At 39.9% G+C, this 24,952-nt stretch overlaps 1 long non-coding RNA gene across 2 annotated transcripts in view; it reads right to left on the reverse strand.

The window, feature by feature from the left end:
- Positions 1 to 24,952, reverse strand: part of LOC110598453 (uncharacterized) — a 258,358-nt gene that overhangs the window by 123,092 nt on the left and 110,314 nt on the right. Inside the window, exon 3 of one of the 2 annotated variants that reach the window (XR_013437955.1) lies at positions 2,265 to 2,424. The exons of the other annotated variant lie outside the window; for it this stretch is intronic. This is a non-coding gene — a long non-coding RNA (uncharacterized LOC110598453). The remainder of the gene's footprint in view (positions 1 to 2,264; positions 2,425 to 24,952) is intronic. 2 annotated transcript variants of the gene reach the window in all.

Genomic DNA, 24,952 nt, shown 5'->3' on the forward strand with positions numbered 1-24,952 from the left:
TCAGGGGTTTGAGGAGAAGAAAAGAAACCAACTTAAAATCTGGATTCTGTGATTAAAGATTTTTTTTTTTTTTTTTTTTTTACATTTCCTGGGAAAGGTTTCTGAAACTATAATATCACTGAAATAAAAATATGATGGTAATCAAGTGCCAACTTCAACCAATTTCATTGAGGCATATTTTACATACCATAGTGTTTATCACTTATGATGGATAAACACTACGGTCCATCAATTCAATGATGATTTGTAAATCTGTAGAACCTGGCAAATATCACCATGACCCAGTTTCAGAATCTCTCTAGCATCACTCAGAGTTTCTTCAGGCCTATTTGCAGTCAATCCCTTCTGCCCCATCCCACAACCCCTTTCCAGCCCAGTCCAACCACTGATTTGCTTTCTGTGTCTTTAAATTTGTTTGCTTTCTATGTCTATGAGTTTGTCTTTTCTGGATATCCCATATAAATTGAACACAACAGTATGTACTGGTTTTGAAAAGAAGCCATTCTTTCTAAGTGACTTTTTTCCTTTAACATGATTTTGAGGTTCATCTAGGTTGCAGTATGTGTCAGTATTTTACTTTCTTTCATTGTTGAATAGTATTTTATTGCATGGATATGCTTCATTGTGCTTGTTCATTCATCAGCTGATGGGCATTTAGGTTGTTTTTCCCCTTTGGCTAATATGAATAATGCTCCTATGAACATTCATGTACAAGTCTTTTAGTGGATATTGTTTTTTTCAATTCTCTTGAGTAGATTCCTAGGAGTGGCATTAACAACTCTTACTTTATTTTTCCATTTAACTTTTTAAGAAGCAGCCAAACTGTTTTTCTAAAGTAGCTGTTCCATTTTACATTCCCAATAGGAACATGTAAGGGCAAGCACTGATTCTTAAAATTGCTTTGGATGGTAGAATTGAAAGTCTTTGGCTTCTTGTGTTTAGCCTCTGAATTGTAACCTTATAAGAAAACTGTGAAATATCCAAATCACACTGTATACTATTAAAGAGAAGAAATGATGGGAAATTAATTGAAATAAATGAAATTTAGACAAGAGAAAGGATTTGTAGCAAATAAGTAGTACTCAGTTTTCATTTGCTAGGAAATTAAATCAACCAATTAAGTAAAAGAACAGTTAGATTTGCCATATAGATTGCTCATTTACCCTAATTCACTCTGAGGTTATATAACAAAGACACTAGAGTTTCATAAATAAATGAAATAATATTTTCCCTCTGTTATCTCCATATCATGAAAGAACATTTTTATGGACTTCATCTAGTTCTAGCATGTATCAGTAAAGCTGGGGTGAGCCTGCTTGCATATGAAAAGCTCCAAGCTATTTCATTTTGTCTGTGACCTTCAGACAAAATTCTGATGAAATCTACAACACCAAAAGAAGGGCGATGCACCCAACTCCTGAGCTGAAAATTTACTTGGATCTCTGTTATGCAGTTCATGAGTTCATCTGTTTATTTGGGAAAACATGAATATGTTGTTTGAGATGCCAAGAGGAGTAAGACATGAGCTGGGACTTCAAGGGAGAAACAGACCTGTCAACCAATGCTGTGGCAAAGTATTGTAAATACAGCATCAAAGAAAATATAGATTGGAGAAGGAGTGAGAACAAAAAAAGAAGGAACCAGGCTAGGAAAGTCAGCATAGAAGAGGTAATTCTTGAGTTGCTATGCTAAAGAGGAGTGGGTGTTTGTCAGACAGCCAGGAACAGGATGAGAGATGGCCATTCTAGCCAGAGGCTCCCACAGGAGCAAAGGTCTGGAGCCTTGAGAGAAACAGCAAAAACCTTCAGCATGGCTCCAGCAGCTGAGGAGCAGATGAGTGGATGGAGCAGGAGAGGAAGGCTGGAGAGGGCCTTGTTTGACTTAGTAAAGAGATTAAATTATTGCAGGGAGCTATTGCTGGGCTTTGGGCTAGATTTGACATGTAAGATTTAAATTTGCTCCATTTGATTTTGAATACAGTAAAGAGGATAACAATTAGGAGGCAATTCGAGTAGCCAGGCTAGAGACTGAAATACATACATAAGTAAGAAAATAAATAAATAAAGGAGGCAGAGGATAGTAGCCTTGTTCAGTGGGTGGGATCAACAGAGTAACTGGGACAGAGAACCCTCTTCTAAGGCCCATGATAAAATGCAGACTTCTAGGTCCCTTCAGCATGATGTAAAGGCTGGTCTTGGCCTCAGAATCGGCATTTTAACAAGTATTCCAGGTGATTGTAATGTAGCTTGATTAGAGATGCTCACCTGCAAAGCATTGAAGATTCACAATTCAGAGGAGCCGAGCAAAGAATATTGGATTTCAGAGCTCACTAAAAGCAGTGAAACCAGGAGGGCCCTGGAGATACATAAACTGCCAAATGTTGGGTGAACTTTGCCTCTGGCCCTTCATGCTGGTCCAGTAACTCTGGAAAAGAAAAACTACACTTTAAAAAAATTAAAATTAGTCAGCACAGGCAACTGAATTTAATTGGAGTCTCTTTGCCCATGTATGAGATTCCAAAGAGGCTAACTGTGCTCATCTCAGTGAATTTATATCTCATCACACAGGTAAGAGACTTAATATTTCTATGAATTAACTTCTGATACAAAAATGTTATTCTGCCTTTAAAATATCCTCTCTCTCCCTCTCCTTCTCTTTCGTCTATCTGCCTAACTAGGAGAGAGCTCTCGATATTATCTCTTTTATACCATAAATTCTAAAAGAAGAAACTGAAGTTGTCAAAAATCGTTTTGTTTTGGTGGGCCAGTAGAAAATAAGCACTGAATAAATACTTTCTGATGAGGAATCTGCAGATATGTTGATGCCTTATTTGCATATTTCTATAGATGCTGAATGTATAATTTGTGTGTAATGTTAATTTAAGAGAGTGTGTTACTGTGTTCTGTTTTGTTTTGCACATTTTTAAATAAAAAAACCCACCAGAGTAATAAATTAAGCATTTTAATTAAGTGATGTGGCACACTATTAATGCATTTCACTGCTTATGCTATTTCATGACTCAGATAACTGTTCATCCAATAATGTCCTTATTAAACATCTACACTCACTACAAGCCTGATGGAACATATTTAGTGGGCACCCAATTTGCATTATGTCCTCCAACCAGAATTCCAAACACTGACTAAAAGTCCCCCATGTTTACTACCTAATTGTTTCCATGGTAGGTACTAAGTGCTAGGTGCTTTACATGAAAGATATCATTGAATATCCACAGTGACCTGAAGTAGCCCATGCCATTATTTTTCCCATTTTACAGATGAGAAAATGGAGAACAATTGGGTGAACATGGTCAAAGCCATGGACAAGTAATTTTTTTTAAAAAGGAAGGATTTTACCTTAATCTGAACAGGCTTTAAAAATGATCCCATGTTGCTTCTCAAGTTTCCATTCTAACCAAGCAATAAAATGAGTGACTTTAATTTAATGGAAATGAAACAAAATCTGGAGTATGGAAAATCCTGTCTCCTAATGGTTTTCTGCAGAAATTACCAAGTGGGAATTTACCCTGCCTTTCCTTCAGGAATGTGATGGTTAATATGAAACATGATGATGTGCAGGGAAATAAAGCCCTGATCTGGAGCATTTGTACATTTCCATGGTGTCTCATTTCCCACCAATCTCCACTACTGAAGGCAGAGGTGGCAAGAGATAATGTAGAGAGTTAGCTCATGAGCTGCTCAGAGCCAGTTCCAGGATACCACTGTGCCTGTTCCCCATGAACGATCAAGTTTCTCGTGGTTTCTGGACCAGGCCCAGAGATCTTGAACTAGGGAGATGATACCCTCTTCTTGGGTAGGAAACAGCTCACAGGAAAGGGTGGTGCCCCACTATCTACAACAGAGTGCTGGGATGTACATGCCACCAAGCTATTTTTAATTAAAAAGTGATGACAGCTGAATATATTCCCTGACTCTGCAGCTAATAACACTCCTGACCTAGACCTCACTTGTTAGACCCACTCCTGAAACCAGACCAGAAGTCCCTAATTGAATATCCATAGTGACCCCCACCACAGTCACCCTCATATTTTATTATTGGCTATAGCTGTTTCAACAGATGCAGGTCTAACCAAATCCAAGCCTAATAGAAGCATGCAAGTGGGGAAATAAGAGGGAAAATTTTATGTGCTAAATCACGTCCACAAAGGGAGAAGTAAGGATAAGCAGCTGTCTGGGAGGGAGAAGACCAAAGATCCATTGTTGGAGAAGTCCTACAAGGCAAGAATTCATTCCATCGGCCATCGTTCATAGCTGTGACTTGTTACCTATTTATTTCTCACAGTAAAAACAATGTGCCTGGCAGCCCTGTTATGAACACAGTTGTGTGTGTGTTCGATAAAACATGGATTTTGTAGTCACACATACTTGAAGCACTTTATCTTCTTCAGTATCATTTCATCCTCACTATTTTGCCCATTGTATAGCTATGGGAAACTGAGTTGCAAGAATTTAAATGATGGTTTCTGAATTGAAACCAGGATATGCCTGATAATAGAGCCTGAGATTTTTAGAATGTACTTGAAGCTTCTCCCTTCTTTCAACAGCTGTCTCCCCTCCCCTCTGCTCCCTTTCTCCCCTCTTCACCCTTCCCTTCCCTCCCCACCACAGTCACCCTCATATTTTCTCCCAACGGCATGCTATTCCTGCTACTATCACCTGGAAGGAGACACCCTCTTCCTGACTTTATCCTCTATACCTGTGCGAGTCCTAGCCCTTCCTTAAGGTCCTATTCAAGTTCTAACCTTCCTGCAAGTTTCCTCCGATGGTTCTAACCCACTCGGCATTAATTTTGCCTTGCCTTAGTTACTCCCTGTTTTAGAACTAATTTATCTTCTTTTCTGCCCTCAAGTACAAATTGTCATGGGCAAAAGCCACATTTAGATTTTTTAATGCCAAGCTTTAGTTCTTTTTTTTTTTTTTTTTTTTTTTTTGGTACAGGAGTGAGCCCAGGGGTGTTCAACCACTGAGCCATACCTCCAATCCATATATTTTGAGACAGGGTCTTGCTAATTTGCTTAGGGCCCCACTGAGTTGCTGAGGTTGACTTTGAACTTGTGGTCCTCCTGCCTCAGACTCCTGAGCCATTGGGATTACAGACGTTCACCACAGCACTTTTGGTAGATATTTAAAACAGTTTAAATTAACTAATAGTACTGTGCCCATGGGTCTATGGATGGAATGAAGCTCTGAGAATTCTAGAATCAGAGGAAAAGCCAACATTGCTGAGTACTGACTACATGCTAATGCCTAAGTTATGCATTTTGTGCGTAGGACTTGATTTAAACCTAATGGTTAATAGCATGACTCCCATTTTACAGATTTTTTAAAAAGGCCCAGGGAAGTTAAGAAATTGGCTAACACCATATTATTAGCTGAGCTATGACTTCAATCCAGACCAGTCTGACTCCAAAGCCGTACCATAATGCCATGTAGGTCATTATGTTCACTCTTGGTTTTTTGCTTGTTTGTTTTATTTTGGGTTTTTGCTTTGTTTTTGCTTGGCTGTACTGAGGATCAGACCTAGGATCTCTCCCATGCTAGACAAATGCTTTACCACTGAGCTACATCCCATCAAGCACGTTCTATTGCATCCATGAGAAAGCAGCTGATCAAAACCCCAGGAGAAGGGCACTGGAGCCACTCCAATGAAAGAAATGCTAAACCACCACTTGGTAATATGTCCTACCCTCTATTAACCCTAATATGCAGAAAGTCATTCTTCATGTCTATCCTAATTCTCTCTTGCTTCCATTTCATGCCATTTCCTTTTGTTTTGAAGGCAAGAATAAGGAAAACAACCAATTGCCATTTCCTAGCCAATAGTCTTTTTTGGACTGGACAATTCCTATGACATCATCTCAACTTCCTTTTCTCTAGTACAAAATATAGCCACTCGCCTCTTAGAGTGAATGCTGTCCTCACCGGTTTTTCCACCCAGAGTGAATTACAACTGTCATCGGGGGACATTGGTAAGAACCACCAGCAGGACTGGCTAATCCATGGGCAGATGTTCTCAGATCAAAGATTCATGCTGAAACCAGCCATCAGAACAAAGAAACAAAGTTCATGGAGGAAAAAACGATGCCGGAAGCCAACATGTCCCCCATCACCATGTTACCAGCCATCCCCACCGCCCTCACAATAAACTCAGAGCCAGGGTGTTGGAGTGGGTGTAGAAATGAAGCAAGAAGGCCATGGCAGCTTCTAATCTGGGGAAACCAGGGATTGGCAGGCAGCCCCCATTCCTGGCATCTGGGGAACAAGGGCAGCTCAGGAAACATAAAAAAACTCAGGGGAGACCAGAGGAGGGGAGCCTTTCAAATGAGAGTGTTAAATGTCTGGAGCCCAGTGACTAGGACAGTCCTTGCCAAATGCAACACTGCAAACAAAGAGAACTTTCCTGGGCTCTGGATTTGGAGGCCACAGAACAATGACAGGGAAAACCTGTAGGGAAAATAACAACAACACTGAAGCCTCCTTTAGCATGGCAAAATCCTTCCACAGTTCTTACAGGGAGCGTAAGAATCAGCCTGCAGCCAGGGAGAGGCTGGCTCCTTGGGTCAGGAAGGGCAGTGGTGTGGCTGGCTCCCTGAAACAGACCAGTCCAGTCCGTTTCAAGAACAGAGCCTGTGCCGTTTACCTGCAGATCAAAGTTCTCTCTTAATAAGGCATGTGCTGGAGAGGGCAGAGGGCAGGGTTGCCCCTGCATTCCATTAAAAAGGGATTATGGGCTGTCTGACCAGGTGAGCAGTGTGATCTGAGAACAGAAACTTGCCCTTTGGAGTGGGGTGGGGGTGGGGGTGGGGGGGGGGGTGCTGTGGCAAAACAAAAGCCTTAAGAGACACAATCAGCAACTGTTCACTGCAGCAGGGTGGTAGCATGGCGTCTGTGTTTGTGCGTGTGTGCAAGGGCGTGTGCAATATTTTCTGCTGTTGCTAAGATGGTTCCCCCCTTCACTGGCCTCTCGCCCAATCAAAAGGTAGCTGCTCCTCATTGGCTGCCTGGCTTTATCGAATGACCATGACGAGCTGGAGTTGAGCCCACCTCATTGGTTTATTCCTATGGCCCATTGTCAGGGGAGAGCAAATCAGACACCTAATCAATATTTTGTGAAGTGGCACTAGACTCCTGGCAAAATTTGCATTAAATTTCTCCCTGTCTGTGCCTTTGCACTCAGATAAGCATCATATTAACTTCGGGGATACAGAGAGAGGCAAGCAATCAAACACTGTCATCCTTCAGCCATTTTGGATATATTCCTGAGCCAGGCAAAAATCTTAAAATGCTAAACATGAGACGGTGGGGTTAGCTGTAAATAAGACACAAATCTCCTGAGCATAAACATATTTAACTAAGCTAAATTAACAGTGGCCCTTCTCCATGAAACCTTGACTTTTCTTCCTTCCTTTCTTCCTTCCTTGCTTCCTTCCTTCCTTCCCTTCCTCTCTCCCTCCCTCCCTTCTTTCTTCCACAAACGAGTCAGATTATATGGTAGCCCTGGGTACAGGGCTAAGGTAAGAACTATTTCCTTACTCCCTCATTCTATAGCAAAGCAGAAATAGGGCTTGACACATTTGAAATTACCTGGCTCTGAAGGAAATCGGGCTCAGATCATCCATGGGATGAGATGGAATCAAGGTTCCACAGATAGGAAAGAACCATGGTGAAGGAGGGGTCTCCTGATGGGAGACAGGTTTCTGAGTCAAAATTTGGTCTAGTAACCAAGGTTTCCCAGAATTCTACATAAACCTTGGTTTAAAGGTGAATGAGTAGGAATCTTGAGGAAGAAAAAAAAATTGAGGATGAATAAATGTCCTTTCTTTCACAGAGAAGACAAAAGTACCTAGAAAAGAAATTCCACATGTCTTCTGTCTACCACCCACAGCAGCCACGACGTCTGCACCTCTGTGCTCCTCCCTGATACAATGAACAAAGAGGCTGTTTCCATTCGAACCAGCCCTGTGCACTAGCCTCCTCCCGATTTGCCTTCTCCAGGCTCTCCGACAGTTTTCACCTTATTCTCTTATATCATCAAATTTTCAAAACTCCCCCTGTCTTCAGGTGCCATCTTCAGCACCATTAAAATGTGTCGCAATATTCCTTGTCTTTAAAACTAAAGATAAAAAAGAAGAAGAAAACACCACTCCCCGTAGCTTTGAAAGGCTTTCTGTTCGGCTGGCACACGTGGTCCGACCCTGCTGATTGTTAAAACAGTGGAACACTAGCAGATGTGTTGGGAAGCACTTCTACTGTAGTCCTCCAACTACCTGCTCCCACCTTTCCCAACCTAGCCTCTCCCCTGGGACCTCCTGGACATCCCAAATCCCAGCAACCATAGGGTCAATGTCGGGATCAGCAGGGCCCTCCAGGACCCTGTTCCAGAGGATAGTCAGCCTCACTTCCACATCCCATAGTTATTCCCATACCATCCCTGCTCAGACCCAACGTTTTCTTTGAGTCATTCTCCTCTATTTTCTTCCCTTTGGGGGTAAAATACTTGAAAGCATTGTCTATTCTTGCCATCTCCATTTCTCTTCTGCTTTTCTTTTAAACCCATCCCAAACAGGTCATCTTTCCCATCTCCCCCGCAGCCCAGTGTCTGTCAATGAACCTCTACTTTGCTAAATTCCAAGTTCATTCCCAGTTCTCATCTTATGTGGCTTGTTGGCAGCAGTGGACACAGTATGTCACTCCCTTAAAACATCTTTCCTCCTTTGCTTTCTTCTTTGTCTCTCTGACACCATTCTCTGTTCTCCTTCCAGCTGTCAGCATTTGGTTCTTTGTGGATTCCTTCTCCTCTCCCTGATTCCAGCCATTGAAGTGCCAGGGCTCAGGGTTGGGACCTCATCCTCTTTTCCCCTCTGCATTCGCTCTCTGGGGGATCTCTCTCAGCCCCTGACATTGAATTCCACCTAAAATCTAGGCTCATCTGTTCAACTCACGTCTGCACTTGGGTATCTAATATTCTTCTCAGATTTAAGTCTTATGAAACTGTGCCCTGGCTCTCCTGCCTTAAACTTTTCTTTCTTGTTCCAGCCTTCCTTCTCCCAAGAAGCAGCAGCGGCATCCCTCCCATTACCTAGGTCCAAATCCTTGGTGTCAGCCTGGGTGCCACTTTCTGTCATACCACACTGTAATCTACTAGCCAGCCTGAAGCTCTGCCATCACATTAGATCCAGGATCTGGCCATTTATCACCATCTCCAAACATATTAAGTTTCCCCTGTATTATTTCAACGACCATCTATAAGTCTCCCTGCTTTCCCTCCAGCCCCATCAACCATCCCTTCTCCGTGCAGAAGCTGCAGAAGTCTTTTTCATAGATAGTCAGTTCATAGTACTCCTCTGCTCATAGTTTTCAAATAGCTTCCATTTCATCCAGAATCAAACCCAGAGTCTATGGTATAACCTGGGCATTGAAAGATACCCATGGTTAACTCATTAGGTTCTAGCTTTACTCTATGATGTGGCCATCTTGCACATACATTTGGCCCTCCAGATGCAGAAACTGAGCATTCAACCAACCATGGATCAAATATATTCACAAAAAAATGTCTGTATTGAACACGTACAGATGTTTTTTTTCTTGTTTTGATTCACAAAGCAATGTAACTATTTATAAAACATTTACATTGCATTAGGTATTATAAATAACAATGATTTAAAATATACAGGAGGCTATGCAGAGGTTATATGCAAATAATAAGTCATTGACAGTGTCTGGTATCTTGCAGATGTTTGGAACCAATCCTCAGCGGACACTGAGAGACAACTATAACTTATTAATCACAAGGAAGATTGGGTGGAAACGTGTATGCTTTAATATGCAAATCTAAACATAAAACAAAAACAAAATGAGTGATCAATTTAAATATTAATAGTCATTTGTGAACTTTAGTATTTAAGCTACTATATTCCCTTACTATGCATTGGTCTCCATTGACATCATGAGCTTACATTAAATTATATCTAATTTTCAATGAATGTAGTTAACATTCACAATAACTGTTAAATGAGTGAATGCTTAGGAAATGAATTTCTTATTTCTAATAGGTCATGATGAGGTAACCATAAATTGAATATCTACCATGTAAAGTATTTGGGTTTCTCATACTTAAATTATATATTTTCTTTAACAATTTTATTATCACCATTTTATTTATTTTTAAGTAGCATACTAATTATGCTTACTAAATGGATTCATATACATTTATATAGCATTCACTGATCAAATCCAATCTCCTTTTTCCTACCCTCACCCACACACAACCTTTCCAATCACTATTCTACTTTCAGGTTGACTTTTTTTTTAAGCTTCCACATTCTGCACTTGTCTTTCTGTGTTTGACTCATTTCACTTAATATAATGTCTTCCAGTTCCTACCATTTTGCTCCAAATGACAGGATTTCATTTTCCTTTATGGCTAAATAATACTCCACTGTGTATAAATATCACATTTTCTTTATCTATTCAACTGTTGATTGCACCTAGGCTAACTCCATATCTTGAACACTGTGAATAGTGCTATAATAAACATGGGTGTGCAGGTATCTCTTTGGTATGCTGAATACTTCCTTTGGGTATATTATCTCCATTTTAAAGTTGAAACCACATTTTTGTGACTCAGAAAAGATGCATGGCTTTATCATAGGAAGTAACAGAGTTTGAAATTTAAACAGCAGGCTGCATGGCCTCAATGCTTGTGCTTTTACCATAGTTGTATCTTGGTGAGCCACTGCATAGCTTCGAAATTTTTCAATTCATAATGCTTTCATCATTCCTGCAACAAACCCTAAAGACCACTGAAAAGTAAGAGGCTGATCCGCCTGCCCTTAGTCTCTGAGTGGGCAGACTCCAAAGAGGCTCATGGTCAAGCAAGAAGAAGAAAACCAAGTCTTCTGCTCCCCTCCCAGTATTTCTTCACCAGTGTCTTATGCTGTCTTATATTTTCAAAGCTAAGTGAGTGAATTGGACCTATTTAATTATACCTAATTGTCAAGATATGTAGTGAACAGATTGCTAGAATCTCTAATCCCCAAGTTTTTACGGTTTACTAATCACCTTTCCTAGCACACTATGCTTTAAAATGCCATTTCCCCACCTCTTAGAAGGCAGGAACACATTGCCACTATCTGGAGATGCTCATAAGCCCTTGGGAGGCTAAGTCTAACTTACTGATTTTTTTGGTGTCAAGTTTTGTCAGGCATTTGCTTATAATGTGAAAAAAAATCTAAACAAATTCAAAATGTGTGCACATTCACTCATTTGTTCTGATATGATCCAATAAAGAACATGTTCAGTGTATGGGAAAATCCCCTAGATTTCATGGTATTTTTGAGAATCAAATTTCTATTATCCAATCATGACTTGCCCCTATTTGTATAAAAAATGTCCCTTTTTGTTATGAGCCTGTGTTAATTATTCTTCTGTGATCAAAGGAAAAACCAAAAAGGAAGATTCTATTGAGGAAACAAAACAATAGAGTGACAGAGGAAGACACATCACCTATGCCAGGTAAAGATGAAGACATAATTGCCCAAGTGAATTAAGATGAAAATACAGCTATTAGGAGATGCATAGCTTCATTTCAGTTCTCCAAAGGTGAGTGGGGAATGGTAATTCATAGAGCTCTGCAGTGGGGCCAATTTCATGGACTGAGTAAGTGAATGAATGGCCATTCAGTCATTCAACAAGTAAACCTGCTGCTTTTAAGTCACAATTGTCAGTATTACAAAGGGAACTTCTCTGTGAAGCTCTCCTAGCAAGTGCAAGTTGTATATAAATAGCCACTCAGGTTGAACTTTGCTCTTAGGTACTTCAACACTTGTATGCCTGCACATCCTGCTGAAGGAATTCACTGTAGGACAATCAGAGTTAGAGAAATAGTATGACTATCCTGTCAGTATGGACTATTGAAAGAATTTGAAGACATATAAACACACAATGATGACTAATAAAAACTGGTAAACTTCTTGTAAATGAATTGCTAAGATCACAGGCTACTTAGAGGAAATAATTTGAGACATAGGCCAGCCCAATGGTTTCACAAGCTAGGTGATTCTAACTCAATAGTCCAAGAACCCAAATAAGTGCATTTAAAAAAAAAAAGAATCAGAAGTCTGATTTGGATTACTAAAATTAGTCTTGCAGCTGATTTTTCAGAAATTGGTTTTCTTAAGATGAAACAATAGATGCTATCACTCTTATTTAGTTAATAAGCTTTCTTCCAAGTATTTTCCATGTGTATGATCTATGATCCCAAGGGCAGCAGTGGAGTTACATTTCTAGTGAGGAGGTCTCTTGTCCCAGAGCATTTTATTAACAATGAATGAAGAAAGGAGTCTTAGTGAAATTTCAAAACCTAAATCAATTATTTTACAAATGGGAACATGCCTGAGGACTGGAAAAGGGTTACCATGACACAAATCACCTGTGCATTTGAGACATACCAACTATATGATCAGGGCTTGAAAGAAACTGGGTAAGTCCTTCCTGTTCCTCTTGGTATCTCCATAAAACTGTAGTGCTCTGCAGAGAATAATTTGAAGACTACTGACAGAGCTTATCTCCTCATTTCTCAAAGAGAGAAATTGAGACCAAGAAAAACAAAATGGCTATCCAAAATCATATAACCAGGTATTGCTAAGCTGGAACTATCTTTCTGATTTCCAAGATAGCACTTTTACTCATACTAGACTCCTCTCAATTTCAGAGCCTACTATAGTCTCCTTACATAAAACTTTTCTATTTCAGGCAACCAGAGGAGGCCAGGCTGGGTCTGCACCACACAAGGGCATTTGTCAATGCCAGTCTCCTGCAATGCAGTGCCAAACCCAGCATCTATTCCTGGTACTTAGCACTTATGTTCTTGTAATTAAAGAGCTGATATATCTAAACAAATCATAACTTCAGTGCCACATGGTCAAGCAGTAGAGAGGCCAAACGTGGATGGGTGCTGACTCATAAGGTAAGAAAGAGCCAGTTTATAAATTTCCAGTCTTGTTTGTCTCTGGTGATAGGTACATAAATATTGCAATTGCTACAGATGGCTTTTTATAAAACTTAGCTCCAAATAGTTCTCATCCCTAAGCAATTTGAACAAAACCTGCTCTGTACCATTTTGGCTAGGTGCAAATGCTTGCAGGCTAGTGGGAAGGAGTTGTTTTTAAATTTGAGAAAGGGCTTGATTACTCAGTGGGACATGCCAGGGCAGTGTGGTGAGAAAACCCTTTGTGGCTTTTTCATGAGACATCTTCTCAACCTTATTGGCTGAGAGCATGTATGACTTCACCAGCTCTCTTCTTGGGACAGCCACCAATCCCAAGAAGTCACACCCAAACACAATCTGAAAGCAAGATTTGAAAGATTTACAATAGCATCAGCCTAATCTGAGACTTGTGTTGGTTTCTTCCATTGCTCCAATCTGGTTGTGGTCATTTTATTGGACTAACAAGTTTTATTTTGCTCTTTGTGAAACAAGCTATAGCCCTGATATTCAAATTGTGATTAAGTGTGATTAAATTCTGTCTAGCAAACCAACCTAGAAGTTGGTTTGCTAGACAGAATCCCACATTCATAGACTCGGATCTATCTCGTCAGAATCTGCATTTTAACAACATCTCCAGATGATTTTCAATGAACATTAAATTTGAGAAGCACTGATCTGGAGATTTAGACCATGATCCTCTGGCTTCACTATTAGTTCTCATGTATAATTTTTTAATTAATGGACAACTTTAGTTTGGGACATTTAAATAGAAAAGGGAAAGATCTAAAAAAAAATAATTCTACCTTAAAGTAAATTGTCTTTTTGCCCTAGCAGTTTTATCACCCCATTTTCCCCTCTAGTATCTGTTGGAACAAAATTTACTTTTGATCATCAGTGGGGACTTGGAGGGAATGGTATACATTGTGAACTGTGATAACTGCTAGTAAATATATTTGGCATTAAAGAATGTCTCCTTCACTTCTAGACATGCAGTTGGTCACCAAGTCCTTTTGGTTTTACTTCTGAAATGATTTTCTAATCCAAGTGCTCCCTTCTACCACTACTGTTTCGGTCCTTGTCATCTGTGGCATAGGCATTAAAATAATCTTTGAGTTGCACACTTCACCTCCCTATGTTGTTTTGCTCACATACAATGAATCCTCCAAACTGTCATAAGAAAGAATCTTCTCAGAGGCAAATGCGATCATGTTGCCTTTATGCTTCATCTCCCCACAATTTCTAGGAATATTGTCAAGAAATTCAGGCAAGCTGTTGGGTGATGTTGCATTTTTCTGCCTGCCCAATTGAATTTCTTTTCCTGTTTTTACTCAAACCTCCCAACACACATTCACCATGTCTCCTCCTTTGCCTAGGTGGCCTCTCTGATGGGAATTTTTTTTCTTTTTCTCTCAGATAAATTTATTCTTTTAAGACCAGTAATTCTTTTTACCACCTCTGTGAACCTCTTCTTGGCCCTGATTCTCTATCACTGAAGTAGAGTTGAGCATCCTTGGAATCTGACAGCACTTCATCCCTGCTCTATGAGCAATGCTTCCGTGAATTATAGTATTTGTAAATACATCTCTATCCTTGCTCTACTCTATGAGACCTTGAGGCCAGGAACCCTGCCATAACCTTCTTCTGTATCTTGAGTGTCAAGTACTATCGCCAACATACAATAGGCATTCAATAAATATTGATTGAATTAAATAAGTAAATGAATATAGTCACTATGCAAAATAGTTATCACAATACCCCTGGAAACTTTGGAAATTATACAGCAACCACATACTTAGTGACATGGTTAAGGAATTAATCTTTGAGTTTCTTCAATGATGGATATTGAAGAGCTTAAAGGATATCAGCCACAAAAATTCCCTATGTGAGCTCTGCTAGTATCCTAAAAGGAAATGATCTACCCCAGCCCCTCTCCCAGGTGGCCTAGAACTCTTGCCTTGTGGGTCTGATGGTGGAGTCAGACATAAAGACAGCAGGACATATCAGTTGGAGAAAACCATTATAGACATTAGGTCTCAGCCCCTATTTCCTCAGATCCCCAAATTGAGGTCCACTGAATGCTCTTCCTCAAGTTCCACTCACAAAATCTCCTAAATCTACTTGGACCTTGAGCAGGAATAAGTTCAGAAGCTCCAGTCCAGCATTCATTCCTTCTCTGAGGTCAGACTGCACTATCTCCTACCTCACGTCCCCAGTCCCTGTTCCAGAGGCCCAGAACACCCCAAATAACCCAGTGTATGTTGATGAAAACAACAATAAGAATGTTATTTCACATGAATGCACCCTCAGAATATGCCAGGTATGATTCTGTGTGCTTTACATGTTTGTATTAGTTTAACTTTTATAATGGACTGCTTTACTAGGTATTCAACTGTGTACATTATTACCGAGTAGGAAAATCAAGACACACAAAATTTCCCTATTTGCCTCTGGTTTCTCATCTTTATGTTGCATCTTATTATTACAGAAACCATAATGATGACTGCATAGGGGTTGCCTGATCCCTCAGATATTGTGTCCTAAACTTCTGAAGCGGGACTTGCACACCACTAGCCCCATGACCCATGCTCCCTGCCACCTCTCAGTCTAGCCACCCTATTGCAGAATCACCTGCTCACTGCAGCCCTGAATTGGAGAGAAAAGGATAGATTTAAGCTCATTTATTCTTCACTCTATTTAACATGAACACTTAATGCTGATAGAATTAAACTCAGGGTATATAATATGAGTAAAATGACTAGTGGTAACAGGTATTTATACTATATAGTATCTGAATTAGTCAAAGAAAAGTCAAGGTGCTGTGTTAAAAGTAGGTCATCTTGTAGAATTTTTCCAGGATCTGGGCTCCATAAAACACTCTTTTTAATAAAACACAATATGCTCATTAACAAACTGAAGTATCTATATAGAACAAGAACCAAGCCATCACTGCTCCATTATACAGAGAGAATTTAAGGAAACACCAGATTCAGGGTTTCATTTATCCCCCTAAAGAGCCTGGCTCATGAATGGCACACTCCCTCCTCAAGTTTGCATACTTCAGATAATAACAGCTCTCCATTTCATTCTCAGCATTGAGGCCAATGTCAGAAGAAGCTGTTCCAGTAATGATTTCCCTTTCAATCAGGTAGGACAGGCAACTTGGGGAATGAGGAACTGGAGCCTTCTACTGTGCAGGACTTGGAGTTCTATTGCAGACAGCATCTGCATTTCTCACAGTGAGAAACACAGACTAGATTCCATTGCCCTAGTTCATACTTCTAAATCAGAATCCCCCAAGTGTGACCAATTTTTACCCACATGTGTAAAACTATGAATTTACAAAGGTGATGGTGATATTTATCACTGATTCAAAAATGTTGCTAGAATCATCATCTCAGAAGAGAAAGAATGCTACTAGCATATACATTCTGTTCCAATAAGATTAAGAAATACAAAAAAAAAAGCTACTGATAAACCAAAGAATTAGGAAACCAGAGAGACTCCTTCAGTACAGAAGAGTCTTGATCATGTGAAAATGGATTCTGCAAAGTCTTCCGAATGATGATTGCTCCTCAAAGAGATCCAACTTGAGAAAAGAAGAGAAAAAAATAAATGTGCAGCTGGCCCTCACCTGAAAGAAGCACATATTAAAAATTCTTAAAGAATAAGAGATAAAATAGCAGTAAGAATATGAGTTTCAGAAAAGATTCCTGAAGGATTTTTTTAATTGTAGTTCACTGATTATCTGGTGCATTTAATGGAATTTGCAAATATTTGATTAACACAATTTGAAGAGGGACATATTCAACTATCTACTCCATAAAAATAGGTTGAACTCTGGATCTGTAAGTGTCCAAGCCAACAAAGGTAAGTTTTCAGATTTTTCTTGCCATTGTCTTCCAGCTTGTGCTCCTCTTTTGGTGACAGTGCTTGCCTGGATCAGGGAAGTCATTCGAAGACAAAGCTCTGGTTTCACACAAGCAGGACCCATACTGAACTGCAGGAGCTTAGGGTCCTTTTTAACCAAGACAGGTCATTAAAAGAAATGAAAAGATGTCTTCTGCAGGCTTAATTAAGGAAGTTAATTCCAGGCCCCATCATAGGCCCATTAACCTTTCTCTGTTCCTAAAATATCTTATGTAATGTCAGAAAGAAGCAAAGATGGGAAAAGGAGCAGTGTAATTAAACCTACTTAACCTTAAAATGGAAATGTGTCAGGGGATAGAAGCAATTGGTATGATGCTCCTAACCTGTATTTATGACCTCAAAACCCAGAACCCATATGCCTCGTTTTGCTATGCTCTCCCCGCCTTTTCTTTGCTATTTTATTTTATCCTTGGTATTGGTGTTGGACGATTTGGCTGACTGGTTTACTTAGCATGTCTGACCTGAACCATGAGAAATCATTCTGAAAAATCTGGAAGGGCAGCACTCTCCTGGTACAGGAAACGAACAAACCAATATTGCTGGTTTCTATAAAGATTTCTTGTTACACAAAACATATCTAGTTTCTTCAAGAAGATGGTTTTTCTTGACTCAGGAACACCTGGTCACTGGCTTCTCTCCCCCTCACCTATAAGAACATGGCCTGGCTAGGGTTGAGTTTAGTTCAAGATCTGGGAGAACCTGATGGATATAGTTTTGAAATATATCATCGTGGTTGTAAATCCTTCTGGAATGATCATTTTTGTGGTCTGGATAGGTTCAGAGGTGAAATCATTGGATTAGGAGATCTTTAACTTCATCAGTGGATTCATGCATTTGGTGGATTGATAATTTGAATGGACTACTGGGTAGTAACTGTAGGCAGGTGAGCATGGCTGCAGGAAGTAGGTCGCTGGGGGTGGGGCCTTGGGGATTTTATTTTATCCTTGGCTCCTCAAGTTCTTTTTCCTTCTCTCTCCTTCTTTCTCTCTCGCTCTTGCTCTCTCCTTCCTGGCTTCCACGATCCTCTGCCACGCCTCTCCACCATGACGTCCTGTCTCACTTGGGGCTCACAACAGGAGTCGGCCAAACATGGACCAACCCTCTGAAACCAGGAGCCAAAAAAAACCTTTCCCTACTCTAAGTGGTTCTCATCAGGTATTTTGGTCACAGTGATGACTAAAACAATAGATAAGGCCGAGTACAAAAGGGAACTGTCATAGCAAAAATTGAGCTGCCTTGTCAATCCCAGCAAAGCCTCATGCGGAAATTGTCACCAGCAGGCTCAGGCCCTGGTGGGAACCATCACCGGGTGGGGAAGAGAGCTGCAGCAGCTGTTTCTCTTCTGTTCAGTCACCTCACTTCCTCTAAGTTCTGTGTCCTGGGCTAGACCACATAGTAGGTGAACATTTCCCACCAATCAGAAACAGGCAAATTCTGAGAATCAACATATGCATTCGGGTCTCTATTAAATACAAGCAGATTATGCCCACTACCGATTATTTGTGATGACTCTATATTCCCCAGGAGCCGCTCAGTTCAATATTCCAGGCCCAATCAGGGTTGACATAAAATATAGGACACCAGAATTTTTACTTGCTAAATTATACCTAATATCCAACTGGTAATCATCCCTCATCATCATAAAATGGAGAAAACTTGGAACCAGCCTTACTGGCTTATTTTATATATGAAGCAACCTGAGACCCAAAGCTTTATTTTTCAATTGGGAGGGATGCTTATTTTTAAGTCTCAGAGGTAGTCAGACACAGCATTTGGATCAGAATTTAGTTGGGTTTCTTCCCACTGCTCATGTTGCTTCACTAATAAATATAAAATGTAATTTTTTATTGTTGTTGTGTTGCTTAACTAGATTTTCCAAAAATCTCTCTCCAAAAATATGCCATTTCTTCAGCATTGCTCTGCTTGAGCCTCTATGCTAAATGCTGTGCATAGACAGGAAGGATGTGCCCTGACTTTATTATAACTTCTATTATTTTTTATTTAAGTGCTAAGAAAAATCAAACTTAAAATTTTTCAAGTACTGACAAAGGGCAAAAAAGTAATTTTTTAAACTCAAATATGTACCATTGGAAATTATTTGGGCCATTGTACCCTTCCATCAATAATCCATGCTTCTATTTCCAAAGAGTCATAAATACAGTGCAGCCTTAGTCAACCATTAGATCCATCTTGTCTGTTTCAGTTGTAAAAGCATTATTCATTTTCCATCAGAATTCAGCTGGATCATGTGTCATACCTGCAGTCACTATCAACTCATTAATCACTGCTGAACATTGCACTTAAAATGGTTGTGGTTTTAATAGTTGTGCGAAAAATTAAGAAGCTTGGGTTCTTCCTGTAGGCCTAGACTTTTTTTTCATAGGGAATGAAGCTTGCTTGTGTGTTTATTTTTAAGTCATTTTCTAACTGAACCAGCACCTCTACCCTCACTCTGAAAAGAAAAACCTAGAGTAGGGGCATCTTCCAAGAGCTACGAGAATGGCGGAATAGACAATGGCCAATATTTGGACTCTTGTGGTTTATGCAGAGCTCAGATGTTTGGCTCTCCCTTATTCCCTCTGGTACTTCTGTCCCTCTTAGGCATCAGGGCTCTCATCTAGGGCTCTTGTGGCTACCCATTGGCTGGCTTTAATTAGCGTGTGGTACTGAGCATCATTACCATGTTGGTGGTGTTCAATTTCAGTGTACTCAAATACCAGGAGCTGAAGTCACAGCTCATGACAGCCACAGGGAGGCTATCCTTGAACGAAGCAGGGAGATAATTAGAACAGGCAGGAGCGGAGATTGTTCATGCCGGCCTTTCCTGCACTCCGACCCAGCCAGCCTCTTTGGGTATCACGTCTTTCTTTCTTTGTCTTATTCATTTTCTCTCCAGTAAAGTTTCCTCTGAAGCAGGCGCCTAACAAGGATGACAGTGTTATGAACAAGAAAAAATAGAAGTAGAAATGCAAAATGTTTGTCCTAAGAAGCTGCTTCTGGTGGGCTTAACATCACTGTGGAATAAAAGCAGAAAGAATTTCTCAGAGTGGAGGCAAATGTGCCTTTTTGGCTCACTCTATATGAAGCAGAGTTGTCTTTCCATTGCACGAAAGAAAGAGAAGAGAGATGCAAATAGTAGTTAACCCAACATAACTAGTGGATATCTATTGAATTTACTTCTGTAAAACGTATTCATCATGTGTTGGTGACTGAAATCCACCCTGCAATGCACACTAATCACTGTGTCACTGAGGCAGAAGTGCAAGGAGTTTTGACTGGTAAACAAAAAAAAAATTACCTTTTTGTACTAATGGCTCCTACAATAACATTTTCCAGAATCCAGTCTTGCCCGGATTTTGAATAAGGCTAATTGATTTTTCCAAACCATATAGAAGCAACCAGCCTACTTCCATGCTTAAGTAGTTTTAGGTAGAAGTAAGTCCTAAGGGGAAAAAATAAATCAACCAGATAAAGTGATAGAGAAGAAATAAGGGGAGAGAATGGCCAGGAAAGGCCTCTGTGAAAAGGTTAAATTTAAAATGAAGCATGAAAAATGAGGAGCATCCAGGCTGAGCGCCAGAGAAGGAAAGAAAACAGCAGGTGCAAAGCTCCTGGGGTGGAAAAGATCAAGGAGTGTTCTAGAAACTGTCAGAAGGCCAAGGAGGGCTGAGCCATAATGACAAGGGGAACAGGAACATGGAATGAGGATGGAAAGTTAGCAGATGGGCAGAAGCCAGATCCCACGTGGTGTTTAAAGCTGGGTAAGAAGTGTGTTTTCTAAGCAGAATTGGAAGTCATTCAAAGATTTTAGCAGGGGAAAGACATGAATCAGTTTTGTCTTATTTTGCTTCATAAAGATCACTCTGGGTACTATCCAGTCAATGGCTTGTCGGAGTGGCATGGGAGGATAGAGTGGCAGCAAGGACAGTGGTTAGATGGTCATTGCAGGAACCTGGCAGTAGAAAACGATGACTTGGGTTAGGAAGTTTGCAAGAAGAGATGATAAGAACACAGTGGGAGGTACCCTGTGGGTGTAGAATCAATAAGACTTTGCTCATAGACTAGAGCTTGGGAATGATAGGAAGGTCAGAAATGAAGACTAAATGAGAAATTAAGTTTCTGCCCTGACCCAAGAATGGGTGGTGATGCTTTTTAACTATGAGGTGAAGATAGGAGGAATGAGATTGCATGGGGAAGAGCGAGCTTAGGAGCAGGAGAAAAATCAAAAGTCTCATACGCATCTGAGCACAGATTCCAAGGAGGCATCTTGTTAAAGGAATCATGTAGAGTCTATCACACAGTTAAATATGTGAATCTGCAGCAGAGATGAGAGGTTAGTGGATGAAGATATAAATGCGGGAGCTTCCTTATAGCAATGATATGTAAAGTCACCAAGCCAGCTGAGCTAACCTAGGTCGGCAGTGGGATAGATGCAAAAGGTGGGATGGAGGAGGAGACTCACCTTCATGACAGGAAGGAAAGGTGATTCAAGGAAGGGCTCCAGTCCAGTGTGAAAGGAACTGAAAAGGAGATGGCCAAGGAAAACGTGCCTTTGACTCTAGTGCATAGTGCCTACCTGGTAAACCACCAGGTCCTTGAGAGGATGGAATGAAATGACGCATAGTAAAGCATTTTGAGAAATACCACTTATCATTTAATATGTGACAGAATTATTGCCTTATTATCTGATCTTTTACTGATTTGTGCATTTCCTTCTTTTCCTCTTACTACAAGGCACATTCCTAAGCTCAGAGGTAACATTTGGTTTGTTGATACTTCTCTGGGACCTAGAACAAGTAAGTGTTTTGAATGACTGACAGATCAACTGTCATTTGTGCCTCATTCAAGAGGATAACTCCCAATGCCTTCTTCAGGTTGACTTCTGATAGACCATTGTTCGGTCCTTGCTGCAGGGCAGATATCTGAACTGTTATCCTGATGAAAGCATGCAGCACAATATCCTTTTCTCAGATCAATATGAACAGAAGAGATGCTCTTCTATTCATGATGGGTTTTCCACCTTAGCTGTGGCAGGAAAGTTCAAAATCACACATAAGAATAAGAATACTCAGTTGAACTAAAAGAAAAGAAGGATTTTACTGAAACTCTTCAAGAGATTTGTACTTCCCAATATTTCTGTGTGGGGAATATCAGTAAGGCACACCATCAATCAGAACAAAGTAATGTTACTTGAAATTTTCATAGGAAGAAAAAATGAATTTTACTTTTCCCTCTATCAGGATGTCCTTACCTATTTTTCAAAAGAGATTTTTCTTTGCTCTGTCTTGTTAAAACCAAATATAACACCAAGAAAAAAAAATCATAAAAAATGTTCTTACTGATATTAGAAGTCCACCTTTTCTTCTCATAAACTAGATTTCTTTCTCTACATAACCAATTTTCAGGAAATTGAAATGAGACATGGAAATATCAATCTTTATTGTAAAAGATAAAAAGACGACATTTTTTAGTAGATCATACCCACAAGACCTACTTTTGGAGGATGTACACCACACTATCCACTCTCCATCAAAAATAAAACCCCAGAAGAGTAGCCACTATAGGAAAGGGCTTGAGTTAGAACTGTAAGTGATGAGAATAGGGAGTATGTGAAAGCTCTTCAGATTTCATAGTCAAAGAGAATTGGGATCTAATTCTGACTTACTCACTATAAACAGGACTTTGGACAAATTGTTTCTCTGTGTCCATTTTTTTTTTGGTCTTAGAGATGGAGTGATACCTTGCATGGTGGTTGTGAGATTTGTATACAAAGTACAAAGAGCTGGTACTTGGCATGGCAAAAAGATACAATACCATTGCCTAATTCCACTCTACTGAGCCTACAAGGACTCATGGAAAACAGAACTAAAGGAATAATGACATGTAATAATTTTAAGCTCATGCCATGTGTTTGGCATTGAAAGAATTACTATTGTTAAAATCAGAACGTCTTTCTAAAGTTTCTCACTCAGGAGATAGTGGTGGGGCTGGAATTCAGACCCAGACATTTGGACCCTAGAGTTCTTGCTCTTCCTTGCTACAATGTACTGCCTCATAGGTGTAGAGAAAGAGAATAAGAAAAAGTATTAAAGAAAAACAGGATACTTGAGTCTCAGTTTCCATTTCCCACAAATTCAGTTATTTGGCCATGAGAAAATCACATCATTTCCCTGACTCTCAGTCTTCTTCATTTCAAATGGAGACACTGGGCGTTATTGGATGGCTAAGGTCGTGTTTCTTCTACACTTCTCTGGCCTTGTGATTTTATGCTTGTTTGACTGCACTGTGGGCATCCAGCTTTTCAAAGCTGGTGAATCATTTGTTTGATTGGACAGAAACTGTGAAAGTCTGTAAGATAAACCAAGGTTTCAAACATCGTAAGTGGGCTAAAAAGAAACCACTATTTCTACCTTGAAATCTTAAGAAATGAAAGAAAATGGCATTTTTCAAAAGTAATAGTAAAAATTTCCATATGTTTTCCCCATCTCACTCTTTAATAGAGTCATCTCTATCCAGACATGAAATATTCTATATAATAAATGCTAAGGAAAAAAATGGGTCTGAGGCAGTGAGGGCAGGCCCAGAAACCAGTGGAAGCCACAGTCACTGCCCACTGTGATGACAGTCATCACAAGGTCACAACACCTGTGGGCTCATGGGGCTCTCACTACCTTGAAAACAGCGTCCTATGGCAAAACCAGAGATAGGAGCCAAATGTCTAAGGCTGGAAAACGATGGATCTTTGCATCTGACTTTCTGTTTCACAGCATCAAGTGGGAATCAAAGAGTGGATTTTCTTGATCTAACATGATGAGACATCAGATTTTCAGGTGTAGAATGACGGCGTCTCCCCTTCAACAGCAATGATTAAGTTCCATCCGGAATGGCTGACAGAAAAGCCCTGTCGTGGCTTCAGTCTAAATTGTTGAAGCATCAGAATTATATGGTGCTTTTATTATCTTGTGGAATGCATGCCCCTGGGGTACTCCTTTGAGTTCAACTAAAATGACAGTTTAATTCTCAGTAAATGAGTGCTAATTAAAATGCTGGGGGAAAGACTGTCATAATTGAATAATGAGAATAATGCAGCATACATTTGTTTAAAAGTTCCTGTAAGCTGAATTTAGGGATCAAAAAATGGTCTCTAGGAGCTCACAGGCAAAACCAACTCTCTGCAAAGCCTTTAATACTCAGTGTGTGTGTGTTCACTGAGCTAAATCTGCCTCTGGAGTAGAAATTTGGTGTTAAAGCCACTGCAAGAGTGTGATTCTTACCTTCCCATTTATCTCTTGCAAAATGCTTTCAAACATATTCCTCATTCCTAGATTTTGTGACATGTAGGCTGGAGTAGAACCCATTGTATCGAAATCCATTTCTGATTTACTCTCGGACAGGTAGCTGTGATCCAGCCGGTCAGTGGGTTCAAGGGTCTAGAATGCAGCAGTTTTTGACATAGTATTGGTTTCATAAAACCACAAAACTCAACCATGCCAAGATTAGAAGGCTTTGGAAGGAAGCAAATGTGGGTGAGTGGAAAGAGCACTAGATTCCAATCCTAGCCTTGCCAGTAATTCTAATTTAATATGTAAATAATTTATCTCTGATTCTCATCACTTAGTGAAACTTGTTTGGAAGACAAAATGAGATAATACATTTAAAAGCAACTTGAAAAGGAAAAGGAAATGGTATAAATAAAATAAAACTCTGACAATTGGTTGACTCCTGTATAAACAAATAGGCCTCAGATTTATTTTCCTAATTCAGATCACGGTGGAATCAATACATTTTAACAAGGCAGGACTGGAATGGGCAGGCTCATTACAGGGGTATATTATTAGGAAAATCTGTATTATCCTAAAGTACAAAATGTAACCTTAATCCCACGATGCTCAATTTATATATTAGCCTCCACCCTCAGCTGCCAGGATAATTGGATTGACTTTCATGCTTCTCAGTTTCTAAGTTTCCTTTATCTTTTCCATCCCAGTAATAGTTCATTTCAAAGGCTTCAGGATTG

This window comes from Ictidomys tridecemlineatus, chromosome 4 (genome assembly GCF_052094955.1).
Source record: "Ictidomys tridecemlineatus isolate mIctTri1 chromosome 4, mIctTri1.hap1, whole genome shotgun sequence".
Taxonomy (NCBI): Eukaryota; Metazoa; Chordata; class Mammalia; order Rodentia; family Sciuridae; genus Ictidomys; species Ictidomys tridecemlineatus.